Here is an 18,839-nt window from a genome sequence, read left to right on the forward strand (position 1 = left end):
TCAATAATAAAGAGACAAACCCAATTTTAGAAAGGGAAGAGGATCTAAATAGACATTACTCCAAAAAACATATGTAAATGACCAATAAGCACAATGGAAGATAACACAAACCTGTAATCCAAGCACTTTGGAAAGCCTAGGCAGGTGGATTGCTTGAGCCCAGGAGTTTGACACCAGCCTGGGCAATGTGAGGAAACCCCGTCTCTACAAAAAAAAAAAAAAAAAAAAAAAAAAAAATTCAAAAATTAGCCAGGTATGATGTAGTCCCAGCTACTCAAGACCTGAGGCATGAGGATCACCTGAGCCGGGAAGGGTGAGGCTGCACTGAGCCCAGATTGTGCCACTGGACTCTAACCTGAGTGACAGAGTGAGGCTCTGTCTCAAAAAAAACAAAGTGTAAGGTAAGACAACATCAATAGTCACTAGAGAAACATAAAACAAAACAAAAAAAATACCAAAATGAGATACCACTTCACACCTATTACGATGGCTAACATCAAGAAGACAGTAAGTTGGCAGCAATGTGGAGATGTTGCTGGAATATAAAGTGGTATAGCTACTTGGGAAAACAACTGGTCAGTTTCTTAAAATTTCAGTATAAATGTACCCTATTCCTAGTAATTATACTCCTAGGTATATATATGATGTATGAGATATTAATGTATATGTCCAGACAAAAACTTGCTCAAGTATGGTCACTGTAGCATTATTCTTAACAGCAAAAAATGAAAACAACAGAATCATCAAGTGATGATAAAACAGGTGGTATGTTCATAGAATACTTAATGCTTAGAAATAAAAAGGAGCTACTGATACATGCAACAAGCCCAATGAGCCTGAGGGGAATTATGCTCAGTGAAAAAAAACTAATTTCAATAGGAAACACACTATATATTCAATTTCTATATCATAATTCAGAGATAAGGGTAATAAAAGCATCTTAAAATTAGATTGTGATGACGGTTGTAAAATCATTTAAAAAAATTTTAAGACTGTAAATTTACTATCAGTGAATTAAATACTTCAGACAGGTGAATTTTATGGTGCATCAATTATACCTCAATAAAGCTGCTAAAAATCTTTTCACTACAATGAGAACAAAACAAAGGTTAACAGAAAACAAAATGTGTGTGTTCATGTACGTATTATTTTCCCTTTTATCCTTACATTGTGAAGAGTATTCCAATGATATTTATTTCCTTTCAAAAGTCTAAAAAAAAATTGGCTCCAAAGGGTACTACTCTTTATCATTTTTTCTCTTCAAATGAAATGGCTAAACTTCCCTAAAGGAAGTTGAAATCCCTCTCATTCTCCAAGGGCTCATGTAAATGCCCTCTCCCTCATGAAATTCTTCCTGAACTATAAAGGAATACAACCCCTAATGAACATTCGCAGCACTTTCTCTGAACCATTTTTAGAGTAGGGATGTGAGGCTCTTGCCATGGTCATTTTACAAACTTTTCTCCCTTCCATGAGACTCCGAGCACTCCAAAGCCATAATGCTTATACACAGTTGTGTATCCCCTCCCCACCCAATGCTATGCCCAAAAATGCCGGCCTATTCAGTGACATTAGGTCAATTAATTCTACTCATGATGCTTGGAAATGGGGGCAGATCTATGATCTTACACAGAAAACAAGTAGCTGATCTGAAAACAAAAAATAAGCCTCTACTTTTTCTGCTCAATGAACTTTTCTTGGATTATATAAATATCTAAGCAGCCCATCTGAAAATGTCTTACATCATATTCTCAAAGAAAATAAAAGAGAAACCATTAAAGTGTATTAAAATCTAGGAAAACAGGATTAGGAAGCCAGCCAGCTATCAAGGAAGCAAAGCAGTCACTAATCTAGATGCTTCTTTGGCTCTAAGAAAGATCTGCAATAAAACAAAACTAATAAAACAACACATGAATACACAAAATAAATGACAGCATAAATTTAAATGAATTGTGTTAACCGAGAATTTTACAAATATATTAACATAAGCTGAATATTCAAATTTATATGAATAAACCATTGATGGGTACGAAGGGAGAAAACACCTCACCTCTTAATAATAAATTAAATCCCAGCTGTGTTCTCCAAAATCCATTTCAGGGTTGCAAGATCATAATACTCAGGGTGTTTAAAGGCAACACCTTCTGGAAGCCCCTGTACTATCAAAGCGGACTTGTCTTGTAGCATCTTCTCACATGGTACAGGTACCTCTGTGGGTGTTTGTAAAGCTTTCCCTGGGGGAGGTGAAAAGCAGATACATGTCATTAAATTGTAAGATTAAAAAACAAAATCATCACTACCTTATTGTGGCTTAATAAAGGCATACATGATCTTTTGTAATATGTGATTTTAAAATTACTTAATACTACAGCACCCTATTCACATGTAAGAAGTTCTAAACCTGACACCAATCCAAAGGGCCAAAATGAAGAGTATATTAAATATATGACTTTAAAAACTACACAAAAGGACAGAGAAATGTCTGATTTCTTGCATTATTGTCTTTAAGATGGTCCTACCCTGGCGTATTTCTTGGGTTTCTCCTAAAAGGAAGTGGAAAGTAAGGTTATTCCTCATCCATTCAGTTTGTGAAAATGTGTCATATGACTGTTAAGTAAATGGCATAACATAGTCTACCCTTTAGAAAACTCTATTATGTCATCTATCTTTTATAAAATTTAAGTGTATTGCTTTTAAGATAGCAAAAGCAGAAATAGTCCTCAACTGTTTTTCTGAGTGTTGCCATTTCTACAGCATCTACACTCATCTGATTCACCTGGGTTGTAGACTTTATTTTATGCATCTCTGCAACCTTTTCTTCTTCTTCAACACCTGTAAAAAATAATAAAAAGGTGCATATCTATTATCTTAATATTTGGCTTTTAGTAAAAATAGTTTTTCCTGTATTCCAATATTTGTGATTTGTTATACAAACAAAAAATGGGTCAAGTGAGGTGGCTCACACTTTAATCCCACCACTTTGGGAGGCTGAGGCAGAATTGCTTGAGCCCAGCATTTCAAGACCAGTTTGAGCAACACAGAAACAACCCATCCCTACAAAAAAAAGATAAAATTACGTGTGGTGGTGCATATCTGTAGTCCTAGCTACTCTGGAGGCCGAAGCAAGAGGATTGCTTGAGTCCAGGAATTTAAGGTTATGATGAGCTATAATTATATCACTACACTCCAGTCTGGGTCACAGAAAGATACCCCATCTTTAAAAAAAAAAAGGCAGAGGGAAGATTTTAAAGGGAGGTTTTAAAATAAAAATCTAAAATAAGAGTAATTTATTGGCTATAAATTTAAATATGGGAAGATCATCATCAGGAAACAAATTCTAGGCTTACAAAGTCCAGCACAAGTCTAGACACATGTGCCACTTGCAATGTGGCCAGTCCAAATTCAGATGCTCTGTAGGTGAACAATACACATTGACTTTTGAAAACTCAGCACAAAAACTATTCCAAACATCCCATTAATAATTTCTGTATTGATCACACATTGAAATATTTTAAAGTACTGCCACTAAAATGATTTTCACTTGTTTCCCTGTATTTTTTAATGTTATAACTAGAAAGTTTTAAATCACGTGAATGACTCGCTTTATATTTAGTTCTATTTAATAACACTTCACTAAATCCCAGAAAAGGGCTCAGAATTCTCCTGAAGAATTTCTACAACTTCCTCATGAAACTATTGATTAAGTTTCAGAAGAACACTATTACAAACAAATAAAAGGTACTTGAGAATTAGGTACAAAAACCATTCTCCATGGTATCAAATTAGTAGCAATGCAAACAAACTACAAATACCAATAGGCGGGGACTACAACTCGCAATGAGGACAGCTCCCCTAATGCTTAGTTCGAATCAGTGGAGAACCATGTAAGCCATGGAGCACAGGAAGGGGAGAATAAACACAGCTGCCCATGAGATTGTGGTATTTGTGGGTCAGAGGGCAGGTGATACACACACAATCAAAACAGCATTATTAGTATAAAGAAACATACAATCAAGGACTTAACATTTCTCAAAATTATAATATTGGCAAAATTTTAAAAATAGGTTACTACCATAAAGCTTGGGAGATTATAACACAGGTGGTGAGGGGAGGGATACAGTGGCGAGGACAGTTTTTCTGAGAAACTAAAAATACTACTTGGAATAGGAATTAGTGAATTAGCAAAATTTTTAATTCACTAGTAATCTGCTCAATTTATAATGAGTTGAATCTAATCTAACAACACAAATTTAAGTTTAAACCTTAGTGGCATACAGACATCCATGGGAGATACTGTAGGTTCAATTCCAGACCACCACAATCATGGAAGTGTAAAGTGAAGTTACACAAATGTCTTCGTTTCCCAATGCGTTTAAAAGTTATGTTGAGTCTTTCTTTCACAAGAGATCTCTGGGAGGTATGATGATATTGGATAGCATTTTACACACAGTGGAACTTCTTTCCAAATCGGAGTCAATCCTCCGAAAGCCTGCCATCACTTTATGAAGTAAATTTATGGAATATTCTAAATCTTTTGTCATTTCAACAATATTCACGACATCTTCACCAGGAATAGATTCCATTCCAGAGACGCCTTTCTTTGCTCATTGGAAGAAGCAACTCCTTATCCGTTCACGTTTGATCACGAAATTGCAGTAATTCATTCCCATCTGCAGGTTCCACTTCTTTTTTTTGTTTTTGTTTTTTTTTTTTTGAGACAGAGTTTCCCTCTTATTGCCCAGGCTGGAGTGCAATGACAGGATCTCGGCTCACCGCAACCTCTGCCCTCTGGGTTCAAGAGATTCTCCTGCCCCAGCCTCACAGGTAGCTGGGATTACAGGTGTGCACCACCATGCCCGGCTGATTTTGTATTTTTAGTAGAGATGAGCTTTCTCCGTGTTGGTCAGGCTGGTCTCAAACTCCCGACCTCAGGTGATCCCACCTCAACCTCCCAAAGTGCTGGGATTATAGGCATGAGCCACTGTGCCCAGCCAGCAAGCTCCACTTCTAATTCTAGTTAACTTGCTAGTTCCACCACATCTGCAGTTCCTTCGTCCACTAAAATCTTGAACCCCTTAAAGTCACCTATGAGAGATGGAATCAGCTTCTTCCACAGTCCTGTTAATGTTAATTTTGCTCTCTTCCCATGTATCACAAATGTTCTTAATGGCACCTAGAACAGTAAATCTTTCCCAGAAGGTTTTTAATTTACTTTGCCCAGATCCATCAGAGGAATCACTATATCTGGCAGCTATGGCCTTACAAAATGTATTTCTTTCTTTTTTTGAGACGAAGTGTTGCTCTGTTGCCAGGCTGAGTGCAGTGGTGCCATCTCAGCTCACTGGAACCTCTGACTTCCTGATTCAACCGGTTCTCCTGCCTCAGACACCTGAGTAGCTGGGATTACAGGCACACACCACCATGCCCAGCGAATTTTTGTTTTTAGTAGAGATGGGGTTTCACCATGTTGATCAAGTTGGTCTCGATCTCCTGACCTCATGATCTGCCTGCCTCGGCCTCCCAAATTGCTGGGATTACAGGCATGAGACACTGCACCCGGCCTACAAAACAATAAAACTTGAAGGCTGAGTGCAGTGGCTCACACCTGTAATCCCAAGCACTGAAGAAGGCTGAGGTGGGCAGATTGCTTGAGCCCAGAAGTTTGAAACCAGCCTAGGCAACATGGAAACAAAACATCTCTACAAAAAACCCCACAAAATTAGCCAGGCATGCTGGTGTACCACCTGTGGTCCCAGCTATTCAGCAGGCTGAAGTGGGAGGATCACCTGAGCCTGAGAAGACTGAGGCTGCAGTGAGATGTGATTGTGCCATTACACTCCAGCCTGAGCAACAGCGAGATGACCTTCTCGAAAAAGAAAATAATAATAATCATAACACTTGAAATTACTCCTAGATCCATGGGCTGCAGAATGGATGTTGCATTAGAAGGCATGAAAATGACATTCATCTATTTGTACACCTCCATCAGGGCTCTCAGAGTGACTGGGTGCAGTGTTAATGAGCAGTAATATTTTGAAAGAACTTTTTTTTCTGGGCAGTCGGTCTCACAAGTAGGCTTAAAATATTCAATGAACAATGCTATAAAGAGATATGCTGTCATCCAGGCTTTATTGTTCCATTGATAGAGCATATGCAGAGCAGATTTAGCATAGCTCTTAAGGGCCCTAGAATATTTGGAATGGTAAATGAGCACTGGCTTCAATTAAAGTCACCAGCTGCATTAGCCCCTAACAAGAGTCTCAGCCTGTCCTTTGAAGCTTTGAAGCCAGTAATGGAATTCTCTCTAGCTAGCAAAGTCCTAGATGGCATCTTCCAATATAAGGCTGTTTTGTCTACATTAAAAATCTGTTTTTTGAGTGTAACCATCTTCATGAATTATCTCACCGAGATCTTCTGAAGAACTCGCAGTCTTACATTAAGCACTTGCTGCTTCACCTTGCACTTTTATATTATAGAGACTGTGTCCTTCTTTAAACCTCATGAGCCAACCTCTGCTAGCTTCCAGCTTTTCTTCTGCAGCTTACTCACCTCCTCTCAGCCAACACAGAATTGAAGAGCGTTAGGGCCTTCTTCTGTCTTCTGGATTAAGCTTTGACTTACAGGAATGTTGTGGACAGTTTGATCTTCTATCCAGACCACTCAAAGTTTCTCTGTATCAGCAATAGGGCTGTTTTGCTTTTTTATCATTTGTGGGTTCACTGGAGCAGCACTTCTCATTTCCTTCGATAACTTTTCCTGTGCATGCACCACCTGGCAAACTGTTTGGCCTAGCTTTCAGCTGCCAACCTGTCTTCCTCACTAAGCTTCATCATTTTTAACTTTTGATTTAAAGTGAGCAGGCTGCAACCCTTTCTTTTACATGAACACTTAGGGCCACCGGAGGGCTATTAACTGGCCTCATTTCAATATTGTGTCTCAGGGACTAGGGAGGCCTTAGGAGAGGAAGCAATGGGAAACCACCTGATTGGTGCATCAGTCAGAGCACACAACATTTCCCAATGAGGTTTGCCATCTTATACGGGTGCATTAATGGAGTCCAAAACAATTACAACAGTAACATCAAACTCCCTGATCGCAGGTCACCACAGCACATATAACAATCATGAAAAAGTTTGAAATATTCTAAGAGTAACCAAATGTGACACAGAGAACCAAAGAGAGCACGTGCTGTTGGAAAATGGCACAACAGACTTGCTTGACCCAAGATTGCCACAAATCTTCAATTTGTAAAAACTGCAGTATCTGCAGGGCTCAAAAAAATGAGTTATGCCTGTATGTATTCTGTGCCTGTAGACGCCCTGCCTTTTTTTGTTCCCTTTCAGTGTTTCACTCAGTCAACATGAAACCTATTGATAGTGTTAGGTTACACACAGATATGGAAATTGTCATACTGTGAAAGGTCGTAAGTATTAACACCCTACAGTAAATTTTAATACTGTATTCCAATGTCAAATAAGCTCACTGCTCTAAACGAGGATTACAAAACCCACTGAAGATTCAGATAAGGTGATTCCACTGAGCGAGTTGAGGAGAACTGTTTAATCCTACATCATGCTTAAACAAACTCCTCTGCACAGTGAATTTCTTGTTTTCATTTCACCGTCTTTATCTAGAACTCCTTATCTGAGTAAGAACTTTTAATCTATTCAAAATTTCTCTCCCTTCATTACCTTCTCTCGAATGCGTCTCATTAATCCACAGTGAAGCCAAATAAGGAGCTCCATACAATCAACACTTGCCATTGTTCTTAACTCTTCAGTACCTACCCTGACATATTACGACTTTGGTGATTCCTTTTGAGCATTTTGAAATGTCTTCATAAACATTTCAGAAAATCATTCATAGTTTAGGCCATGCACAGTGGCTCACACCTGTAATCCCAGCACTTTGAAAGGCCGAGGTGAGTGGATCATTTGAAGTCAGGAGTTCAGTACTAGCTTGACCAACATGGTGAAACCCCATCTTTACTAAAAATACACACACACGCAAAATAGCTGGGTGTGGTACCACGTGCCTGTAATCCCAGCTACTCAGGAGGCTGAGGCAGGGGATTTGCTTGAACTCAGGAAGCAAAGGTTGCAGTGAGCCGAGACCTCACCACTGCACTCCAGCCTAGACAACAGAATGAGACTCTAACTCATTCTGCTTTATAAGAAAATATGACTAGTGTTATCTATAAATATTTAGGTTTAAAAAAATGAAATAAAAATGATAACAATACAATGGTTACAATATTTATTTTACAAAATCTGTTTGAAAATCCTTCCTGGTATTGAAAAAATTGTGTCATCTGTCCTTCAGTTCTGAAGGCAAAGAGATCTGCTTTATACTCTGATACAAGCCACTTTGGCCTTAAACTTGGCCAGTTCTTTAAACTATAATAAAAACAGCAAATATTATGTTAAAGGCAGACATTTAAAAGCACTATTTCTGCTAGATGAATTAAAAAATCTAACACAAGGCTGAGCACAGTGCCTCAGGCCTGTAGTTCCAGCACTTTGGGAGGCGGAGGCGGAGGCAGGTGGATCGCGAAGTCAGGAGTTTGAGACCAGGCTGGCCAGTATAGTGGCCAGTATAGTGAAACCCCGTCTCTACTAAAAATGCAAAAAATAATAATAATAATGATAACACATACATAAATAAAAGGCTGGGTGTGGTGGCTCGCACCTGTAATCCCAGCTACTTGGGAGGCTGAGGCAGAAGAATCGCTTGAACCTGGGAGGCAGGGTTGCAGTGAGTCAAGGTCGTGGCAATGCACTCCAGACTGGGCAACAGCACAAGACTCTGTCTCAAAAAAAAAAAAAAAAAATCTAACACCATTTTTTAAAGTTACTACTCTTTCTAAATAGATTTTTGCCTGATTTTAAGCAAAAGACAAAACAAAATTTATAAGAAAAAATGCAGAAATCCCTTGTAATCTATTATAGGCCAGATTCTCCAAGAAAGAGACTGAGATTTCACACACAGGCTTGCTGGGGAGCACTGTCAATAACAGCACCCAGGAGGTGGGAGACAGGCATGGCTGAACAGGCAAAGTGCTGAACAGGGATGCAGCTACACCAAGAGCTCAGAAGCCAGTGTGGCCCTCCCCAGGGAAAAGGTGGACAAGGTGACTCAAACACTCACAGCAGCTGGGGAAATCAGTGTCATCAATATTGAAAGAAGGGACTGAAACCCACACTACAGCATTCAGTACATAATCCCCTCCTCCAGAAGTATTCCCCCATCTACACATAGCCAGAATCACATTTCGGTGATTACTTACTGAATTTCACTGAGTATATTTCTATGAGAGTCAAATTATTTAAAAACGTTATAGAGTAGATAGTATTCCATTTTATGGATACACCATAATTCATTTAGTGCTAACATCATTTCCAAGGCCAGTGATTCCAATTTTCCCTCCTAAAAATAACACTACTGTAATAACCTTGGAAGAAAATATTTATGTACATCTTCAATGACTTTCTCAAAAAAGATGAGAGTCAAGAAAAACAACCATTGAGAGTCAATACTCCAAATACTCAAACTCTACTAAAATTTGCTTTCTAATAAAGTTCATAATATCCTAGCAAATGTTACCATGTGACTTTTCCAGAAACCTTGAAAAAGGGTATCTTAGTATCATAAACATACTCCACTGATTGGTGTTAAAATTAAAGAGTATTGTAGCATAATTTTCTGCACATTACCATATCCTTTGTCTATTTATCAAATGTGTTAGCGTATCTCCAACTGACCCATAAAAGTACATCACTTATTTTAGGCATAGAAAAGCCACTTATGGAATTAAATAATTATATAATAATTACGTATATTTTGTTTTGGTTTTAAAATTTGTCTCAGTATAACTATTTTTGTTCATCTAGAATTTAACTCATCACATGATGAAGACTATATGTTGAAGCTTGTTTTTACCAAAATTTTTACTTTTTACCAAATAGCCTATTTTCTCAGTATCATTTGTTGAAAACTATAAGCTTTCCACTATTTGTTTTTGATTTGTACAATAAATGCCCTCTAATTTCTCAAATGGAGATTATTTCTGCATGATATTGCTTTAAAATGTTACCTTCAGTAACTAATTTAGCAGCTAGTGAGGTGATCATAAATCTTTTGAGCTATAATAAATCCATGGTAGAGAACTTCTGAGCTGGAGGTGGGCCGACAGCTGCCTCAGCGTGAAGAATGATGGGCCTCGGTAATTTCCTTCCATTGCACTTACATGACATGTGCTGTGGCTACTCTCCTGTAAAGAACTATTATTTACTTACCTTGTGGTAAATGAGGGTACATTCTTGCTTCAGTATCCACACTCTAAAACAATCCTGTCAACAAAGGCAATGTTTATGAAAGAGTAAGCAAGATTTATGTACCATCCATAGATTAGATAAAAGAAGTCTACCAGCCAAGGAAGGGATAAAGTCAGCCTGGATCCGCTTAGCACTCTGACAAGCCAGTGAAGAACTCAGCAGTTTCTACACCTTTAATTATACTGTGGAATACACAACTAGGAATAGGAGGAGAAATGGTTTTATTAATACTGGGGAGGAAGACATAAAGGCTGAGGACAGTGAAATGACTATGCCAAAGATGAGGGAACTGTAAAGAAATTCTAAAGAAGTCAATGGGTCTTACGTGGCCTGATGGTACTCTTTGCAAAGATCAATATTTTAAAAAATTATTTTATTATCAACAGAACAGCATTTCATCTCTAAATTTTTATTTAACATTAACAGTCACAAATTTTGGCTGGTTTTATGATCACAAGGCAGAAACAAGTCATCCATAAAATAACAATATATAATCACCAACCATTCTAAAATTTCTTTAAGGAGATAATTTTATAAAGTTGTTAAAACATTTTTTTAAATGCCCTAATAAGAAAACAAAAAAGATGGCCAAGCACAGTTGCTCGAGCCTATAATCTGAGCACTTTGGGAGGCTGAAGCAGGAAGGTCACTTGAACCCAAGAGGTCAAGGCTGCACTGAGCTATGACCATGCCACTGCCCTCCATTCTAAAAGAGTCAGATCCCGTCTCAAATAAATGAAAAATAAAAAGCATCCACAAACTATGTCACACAGAGCTCTGTGAGGTTAAGCATTACCTAATACTTTTCAACCACTTAGGAGGAAAATGCATAGCTCCTCCTGCTTAAAACATTTACATTTAATATGTCAGAAAATACCTAAAGCCATGCATGGTGGCTCATACCTATAATCCTAACACTTTGGGAAGCCAAGACAGGACAATTGCTTGAGCGCAGGAGTTTGAGACAAACCTTGGCAACATAAAGAAACCCTGTCTCTACAAAAAAGCTTAAAAATTAGCTAGGCCAGGAACAGTGGCTCATGCCTGTAATCTCAGGACTTTGAACGACAGAGGCAGAATTGATTGAGCTTGAGTTAGAGACCAGCCTGGGCAATATATCAAGACCTCATCTCCACTAAAAAGCAAAACAAAGTAGCCAGATGTGGTAGCACATGCCTACAGTCCCAGCTACTCCGAGGCTGCGGTGGGAAGACCACTTTAACCCAGGATGTCCAGGCTGCAGTGAGCCATGATTACACCACTGCATTCCAATCTGGACAACAGAGTAAGACCCTTTCTCAAAAAAAAAAAAAAAAAAAAAAAAGGTAAAAAAAGAATAAAATACCTAAGCCTGATACTTTTTTTTTTTTTTTCCTGAGACACAGTCTCACTCTGTCGCCCAGACTGGAGTGCAGTGGTGTGATCTCGGCTCGGTGCAAGCTCCACCTCCCGGGTTCACGCCATTCTCCTGCCTCAGCCTCCCAAGTAGCTGGGACTACAAGCATCCGCCACCACACCCGGCTAATTTTTTTTGTATTTTTAGTAGAGACGGGGTTTCACTGTGTTAGTTAGGAGATGGTCTCGAAAGTGAGTAGTAGAAATCTGGTGTTCCAAACCCATATTCAGAGCTCTGGGGATCTCCCACTGGCTGCCTAATTTACTGTTTTCCTGCCTAAGAGAAAAAACACGACTCAAAAACTAAGTATGTGATTTGCCCGGAACTCTCATCAGATAGAGAATCTATCCCCCAACCTTCCATCTAGTGTCATTTCAATAAAATTGGGTTAATATCACACCCAAAATAAATGCAGATGGCACTCAGAATCAGTAAAATTTCTCCCAAGGAGGAGGAGGAAGAGAGGTGCTTTACAACCCAGTGATGGACTACCACAGACCAGTGCAGGACAGAGCTGCCAAGCTCCCTCTCTCCCCTACACATCCTGACACAGCGAAGGGACTGAGTGCAGTGGACTGAGGCTGGGTGGACAAAAGTTTCTCTTCTTATTGAGAAAATAGATCACAGGCATCAAGAAACAAGTAAGATGATTTATATTACAGCATATTGCTCCATTTGAAAAACTTTTTGTAATATTTTGGTAACAACAAAGACCCTCAAATGAATTTCAAACACTTTAAATAATACATAAACAGAAAGTATTATATGTCAGCAAGGATATCAAAAAACTGGACCCTTTATGCACTGCTTTTTGGAATGTAAACTGGTGCAGCCCCTGTGGAAAATGGTTTGGCAGCTCCTTAAAATATTAAGCAAAGAATTATCACATAATCCAACAACTCCCTTTCGGTATATACCCAAAAGAACTGAGAGCAAGGACTCAAACAGGTATTTGTACATTCATGTTCATAGCAACATTATTCATGATGGCCAAAAGGTACAACCAACCCTAATGCCCATCAATAGGTAAATGGAGAAGCAAAATGTGATATACACACATACATGGAATATTATTCAGCTGTATAAAGAAAAACCAATTCTAGCCAGGTTCAGTGACTTACCCCTGTAATCTCAGCACTTTGGGAGGCTGAGGCAGGCAGATCACTTGAGCCCAGGAGTTCCAGACCAGCCTGGGAAAAATAGCAAGACCTCATCTCTGTAAGTTTTTTTTTAAAGAAAATTCTGTTAACACTATAGATGGACCTTGATAGCACTATGCAATCTATACATGTAACAAAATTGCACTTATACTCTATAAATGTATGTAAAGTTGTTTTAAAATGGGGAATTCATCAAGGAAGAAATGTGACCCACAGAGAACAAAGAGTGAGACAGAAAAGCCACCCACCCAGACTTGGTGTGGAGTCCAGGGGGGTTCCCCATGGCAGGAAAATAGTGAGTAAGCAAGAGCCACTGGTGACTCACCCTTCTGCCACCGACTTTTGAAATCCTAGGCACAGAAAATCCCCCAACACCCTCCCTGCAGGGCTCCCCAACTGACACAGAGAGCTGCATGGAGTCTGGAGAGAGCATCCAGTTAGACCCACATGGAACCCTAAGGGCCTTGGACCGCTGAGCACCACAGTGCCAGCTGCTATAGCTCTGCCACCAGAAGAGGCCAGACTCTCTCACATGCCCCCAGGAGAGGGGCCATATCTACAGTGCTGAGGAGCAGACAGACTCACCTCCTGTCTCTACTCTACCTCCTGCAGAGGCCTCACCTCCACTACACCTCACCTGGTAACGCCCACTGGCCTGGGTCCTACTGAAGCCACTTACCCTCTGCCTGAGCACTCAGGCTAATTGCAACGCTGCAAACAGACCTCCCAGAGGTAACTGTCAGGCCTGCTGTTTCTGTAATTGCCATGGCCCCTGCACCTCTACCTCTCTTAGGCTGGGGAGGTACTGAAGACCCCAAGAACTATCATAGGCTTCTTAGCACACCACAGCTGCCCTACAGAAAGTGGGCAAACTGTTTCCATGTGGGTCCCCTTCCCTACTATGCCTCACTGGGTAAGGTCTCCTGACCTGGGCCCCCAGCACAGCCATCCTGCCCCAACATCCTGACAGATTACTTCAGTCAGTGGCATCTCTGCATCTCTCTGAGATGAAGCTTTCAGGGGTAAACCACAGGCTCTCTGCCATTGCCACTGCAGCAGTACCAACATTGCTGCCCTTGGTCTGGAGAAAGAATAAAGACCCTGATTGCTTTGCCAGCACCTCCAGCCTGCCGCAGCCACCAGATGGCGAGAAGTCCAGTTTCTCTTCTCTGTGAGCTTCTGGCTCCCTGCTCTTCACCAGACAGAGCCCCAGGTTTAAGCCCACAGTTCGGCCACCTCAGCCTTGGCTGAACATTCTCATTGGCAGTGGCTCTGTGTCTCTCCGGGGTGGAGTTCCCAGAAGCAACTGACAGCCCTTCTGCCATTACTGCTGCAGTGATACTGCCCTTGCTGCCATCAGGCTGGGGAAGAAACAAACTGCCTGAGTGCTTTGCTCACACCTCCAGCAGGCCACAGCCACCATATGGAGGGAAGCCCAGTCTCTCCTCCCTGTTGGCCCCAAATCTCCTGCTCTTTACCACTCAGGGGTCCCAGCTTGGGCCCACAATGCAGCTGCTCCATTCCTGACTGATCATTCTGATTGGCAGCAGCTCTGCACGTCTCTGAGGTGGTACCCCAAGAGACAAGTGAAAGGCTTTCTGCCACTGCCATTGCCAAGGTCCCCAACCCTGCTGCTCCCAAGCTGGGGAGAAAATGAAAAGCCTGAGTTCACCCCAGAGCTACAATGCACAGGGCTATGGGATGGGAGTGCCAAGCCAAGACCTATGGCTAGTACTCAAGTGGAGGACCAGCATAAAATCGCTGAAATGACAGAGAATTCAGAACCTGGATGCCAATGAAGATCTTCAAGATTCAGGAGAAAGTTGAAACCCATCTCAAGGAATCTAAAAAATTCAGTGAAACTATTCAAGAGGTGAGAGATGACATAGCCTTCTTAAAAAGGAATAACACTGATCTGATAAAGCTGAAAAACTCACAAAAAGAATTTTGTAATACAATCAGAAATATTAACACCAGACGAGACCAAGCTGAGGGAAGAATCTTAGAGCTCAAAGACCAGTACTTTGAATTGATTCAGTCAGACAAAAATAACTGAAAAAGATTGTTTTTCATGAACAAAACCTTTGATAAATATGGGATTATGTGAAGACACCAAATCTACAACTCATTGGCATCTCTAAAACAAAGGAAGACAGAACAAGTAACTTGGAAAACATTTTTTAGGATACCGTCCAGGAGAATTTCTTAACTTTCCCAGAGAGGTTAAAATTCAAATTCAGAAAATTCAGGGGACCCCTGGGAGATAGTACACAAGAAAACCATCCCAAAGACATGTAGTCATCAGATTCTCCAAGGTCTGTGTGAAAGAAAAAATATTAAAGGCAGCTAGAGACAAGGGGCAGGTCACTTATAAAGGGAACTCCATTAGGCTCTCCGCAGACCTTACAGCAGAAACCGTACAAGACAAAAGCAATTGGGGGGCCTATATTCAGCATTCTCAAAGAAAACAAACTCTAACCAAGAATCTAATCATGCCAAACTAAGCTTCATAAACAAAAGATAAAAGATATCCTTTCAGACAAGCAAATGCTAAGGGAATTCATTACCACCAAACCTGCCTTGAAAGAGATTCTTAAGGGTATGTTAAACATGGAAAAGAGAGACTATTACTGGCCACCACAAAAAACACACTGAAGTACATGGGCTATTTACACTATAACATAAATACACAATCAAGTTTGTAGGGAAAAGAAAGAGAGATCAGACTGTTACTGTGTCTATGTAGAAAGGGAAGACATAAGAGACTCCATTTTGAAAAAGACCTGTACTTTAAAAATCTAATCATGCCAAACTAAGCTTCATAAACAAAAAATAAAAGATATCCTTTCAGACGAGCAAATGCTAAGGGAATTCATTACCACCAAACCTGCCTTGAAAGAGATTCTTAAGGGTATGTTAAACATGGAAAAGAGAGACTATTACTGGCCACCACAAAAAACACACTGAAGTACATGGGCTATTTACACTATAACATAAATACACAATCAAGTTTGTAGGGAAAAGAAAGAGAGATCAGACTGTTACTGTGTCTATGTAGAAAGGGAAGACATAAGAGACTCCATTTTGAAAAAGACCTGTACTTTAAAATAATTGCTTTTCTGAGATGTTGTTAATTTGTAGCTTTGCCCCAGCCACTTTGACCCAACCACTTTGACCCAACCTGGAGCTCACAAAAACATGTGTTGTATGAAATCAAGGTTTAAGGGATCTAGGACTGCGCAGGACATGCCTTGTTAACAAAATGTTTTCAAGCAGTATACTTGGTAAAAGTCATTGCCATTCTCTAGTCTCAATAAACCAGGGGCACAATGCACTGGAGAAAGCCACAGGGACCTCTGCCCTTGAAAGCTGGGTATTGTCCAAGGTTTCTCCCCATGTGATAGTCTGAAATATGGCCTCGTGGGATGAGAAAGACCTGACCATCCCTCAGCCCAACACCCGTAAAGGGTCTGTGCTGAGGTGGATTAGTAAAAGAGGAAAGCCTCTTGCAGTTGAGATAGAGGAAGGCCACTGTCTCCTGCCTGACCCTGGGAACTAAATGTCTCGGTATAAAACCCGATTGTACATTTGTTCAATTCTGAGATAGGAGAAAAACCACCCTATGGCGGGAGGTGAGAAATGTTTGCAGCAATGCTGCCTTGTTATTCTTCACTCTGCTGAGATGTTTGGGTGGAGAGAAACGTAAATCTGGCCTACGTGCACATCCAGGCATAGTACCTTCCCTTGAACTTAATTATGACATAGATTCTTTTGCTCACATGTTTTTTGCTGACGTTCTCCTTATTATTACCCTGCCCTCCTACTACATTCCTTTTTGCTGAAATAATGAAAATAATAATCAATAAAAACTGAGGGAACTCAGAGACCGGTGCCATTGCAGGTCCTTGGTATGCTGAGTGCCAGTCCCCTGGGCCCACTATTGTTTCTTTATACTTTGTCTCTGTGTCTTATTTCTTTTCTCAGTCTCTCGTCCCACCTGACTAGAAATACCCACAGGTGTGGAGGGGCAGGCCACCCCTTCACAAGTTTACATAACAAACAGGTAACAACACAATGTCAGGATCAAATCTGCACATATGAATATTAACCTTGATAAAGAATGTGCTAAATACCCCACTGAAAAGGCACAGAGTGACAAGTTAAATAAAGAACCAAGACCCAGTGGTATGCTGTCTTCAAGAGACCCATCTCACATGCAAGGACATCCACAGGCTCAAAGAAAACAGATGGAAAAAGATCTACCAAGCAAATAGAAAACAAAAAAGAGCAGAAGTTACTATTCTTTTTTTCAGACAAAACAGACTTTAACAATGATCAAAAAAGACAAAGAAGGGCATTTCATGATAACAGGTTCAATTCAGTAAGAAGACTTAACTATCCTAAGTGTTAATTATATGCACCCAACACTGGAGCACCCAGATTCATAAATCAAGTTCCTAGAGACTTATGAAGAGACTTAGATAACCACACAATAATACTGGGAGACTTTAAAACCCCACTGAAAGTACTGCACAGATCACCCAGGCAGCATACTTACAAAGATATTTAGGACCTAAACTTGACACTTAGCCAAATGGACATAACAGTCACCTACAGAACACTCCAGCCATTGGACCTAACAGTCACCTACAGAACGCTCCAGCCATTGGACCTAACAGTCACCTACAGAACGCTCCAGCCATTGGACCTAACAGTCACCTACAGAACGCTCCAGCCATTGGACCTAACAGTCACCTACAGAACGCTCCAGCCATTGGACCTAACAGTCACCTACAGAACGCTCCAGCCATTGGACCTAACAGTCACCTACAGAACGCTCCAGCCATTGGACCTAACAGTCACCTACAGAACGCTCCAGCCATTGGACCTAACAGTCACCTACAGAACGCTCCAGCCATTGGACCTAACAGTCACCTACAGAACGCTCCAGCCATTGGACCTAACAGTCATCTACAGAACGCTCCAGCCATTGGACCTTACAGTCACCTACAGAACACTCCAGCCAGCAAAACCAGAGTAGGCATTCTTCTCACCTGCACACGACACATACTCTACAGCTGACCACCACACACCTGGCCATAAGGCGACTCGCAACATATCCTGAAGAATCAAAATTGTACCAACCACACTATCTATTGGACCACAGTGCAATAAAAATAGATTTCATTACCAAGAAGATCTCTCAAAACCATACAATTTAATAAAATATTAAATAAGCAGCTGCTGGATGGCTTTTGGGTAAAGAATAAAATTAAGGCTGGAATCAATAAATTATGTGAAACTAATAGAAACAAAGATGTAACATACCTATATCACTGAGAAACTGTTAAAAAAAGTGTTAAAGGGAAAGTTTGTAGCACTAAACACCCACATTAAAAAGTCAGAAAGATATCAAATTAAGAACTTAACATTGTATCTTTTTATTTTATTTATTTTTGAGACAGAGTCTTGCCCTGTCACACAGGCCGGAGTGCAGTGGAGTAATCTCAGCTCACTGCAACCTCCATCTCCCGGGTTCAAGTAACTCTCCTGTCTCAGCCTAGCTGAGACTACAGGCGTGTGCCACCATGCCCAGATAATTATTTTATTTTTAGTAGAGATGGGGTTTCACCATATTGGTCAGGCTCGTCTCAAACTCCTGACCTCAGGTGATCCATCTGCCTCGGCCTCTCAAAGTGCTGGGATTACAGGCATGAGCCACTGTGCCAGGGGATATCTAGAGGAAACAGAAATGTAACAGCAAATCAACCCCAAAGCTAGAAGACAAGAAATATCAAAGCTGAATTGAATGAAATGGAGATTAAAAAAAAAACTATATAAAAATCCAGTGAAACTTATTTCTGAAAGAATAAATAAGATTGATAGACTGCTAAAGAAAAAAAAGATGATCTACCTAAACATGATAAAAAGTGACAAAGTAAATATTGT

The 18,839-nt window shown here is 40.3% G+C and overlaps 1 long non-coding RNA gene across 1 annotated transcript in view; it reads right to left on the reverse strand.

The window, feature by feature from the left end:
- The window catches only part of LOC134760012 (uncharacterized), a 78,980-nt gene that overhangs the window by 17,770 nt on the left and 42,371 nt on the right, over positions 1–18,839 (reverse strand). The window contains exons 5-7 of the long non-coding RNA XR_010136926.1: positions 10,296–10,349; positions 2,777–2,832; positions 2,051–2,234 (exon numbers count right to left, since the gene is read on the reverse strand). This is a non-coding gene — a long non-coding RNA (uncharacterized LOC134760012). The remainder of the gene's footprint in view (positions 1–2,050; positions 2,235–2,776; positions 2,833–10,295; positions 10,350–18,839) is intronic.

The sequence above is a fragment of the Pongo abelii genome, chromosome 15, assembly GCF_028885655.2.
Source record: "Pongo abelii isolate AG06213 chromosome 15, NHGRI_mPonAbe1-v2.0_pri, whole genome shotgun sequence".
NCBI classification, from domain to species: domain Eukaryota; kingdom Metazoa; phylum Chordata; class Mammalia; order Primates; family Hominidae; genus Pongo; species Pongo abelii.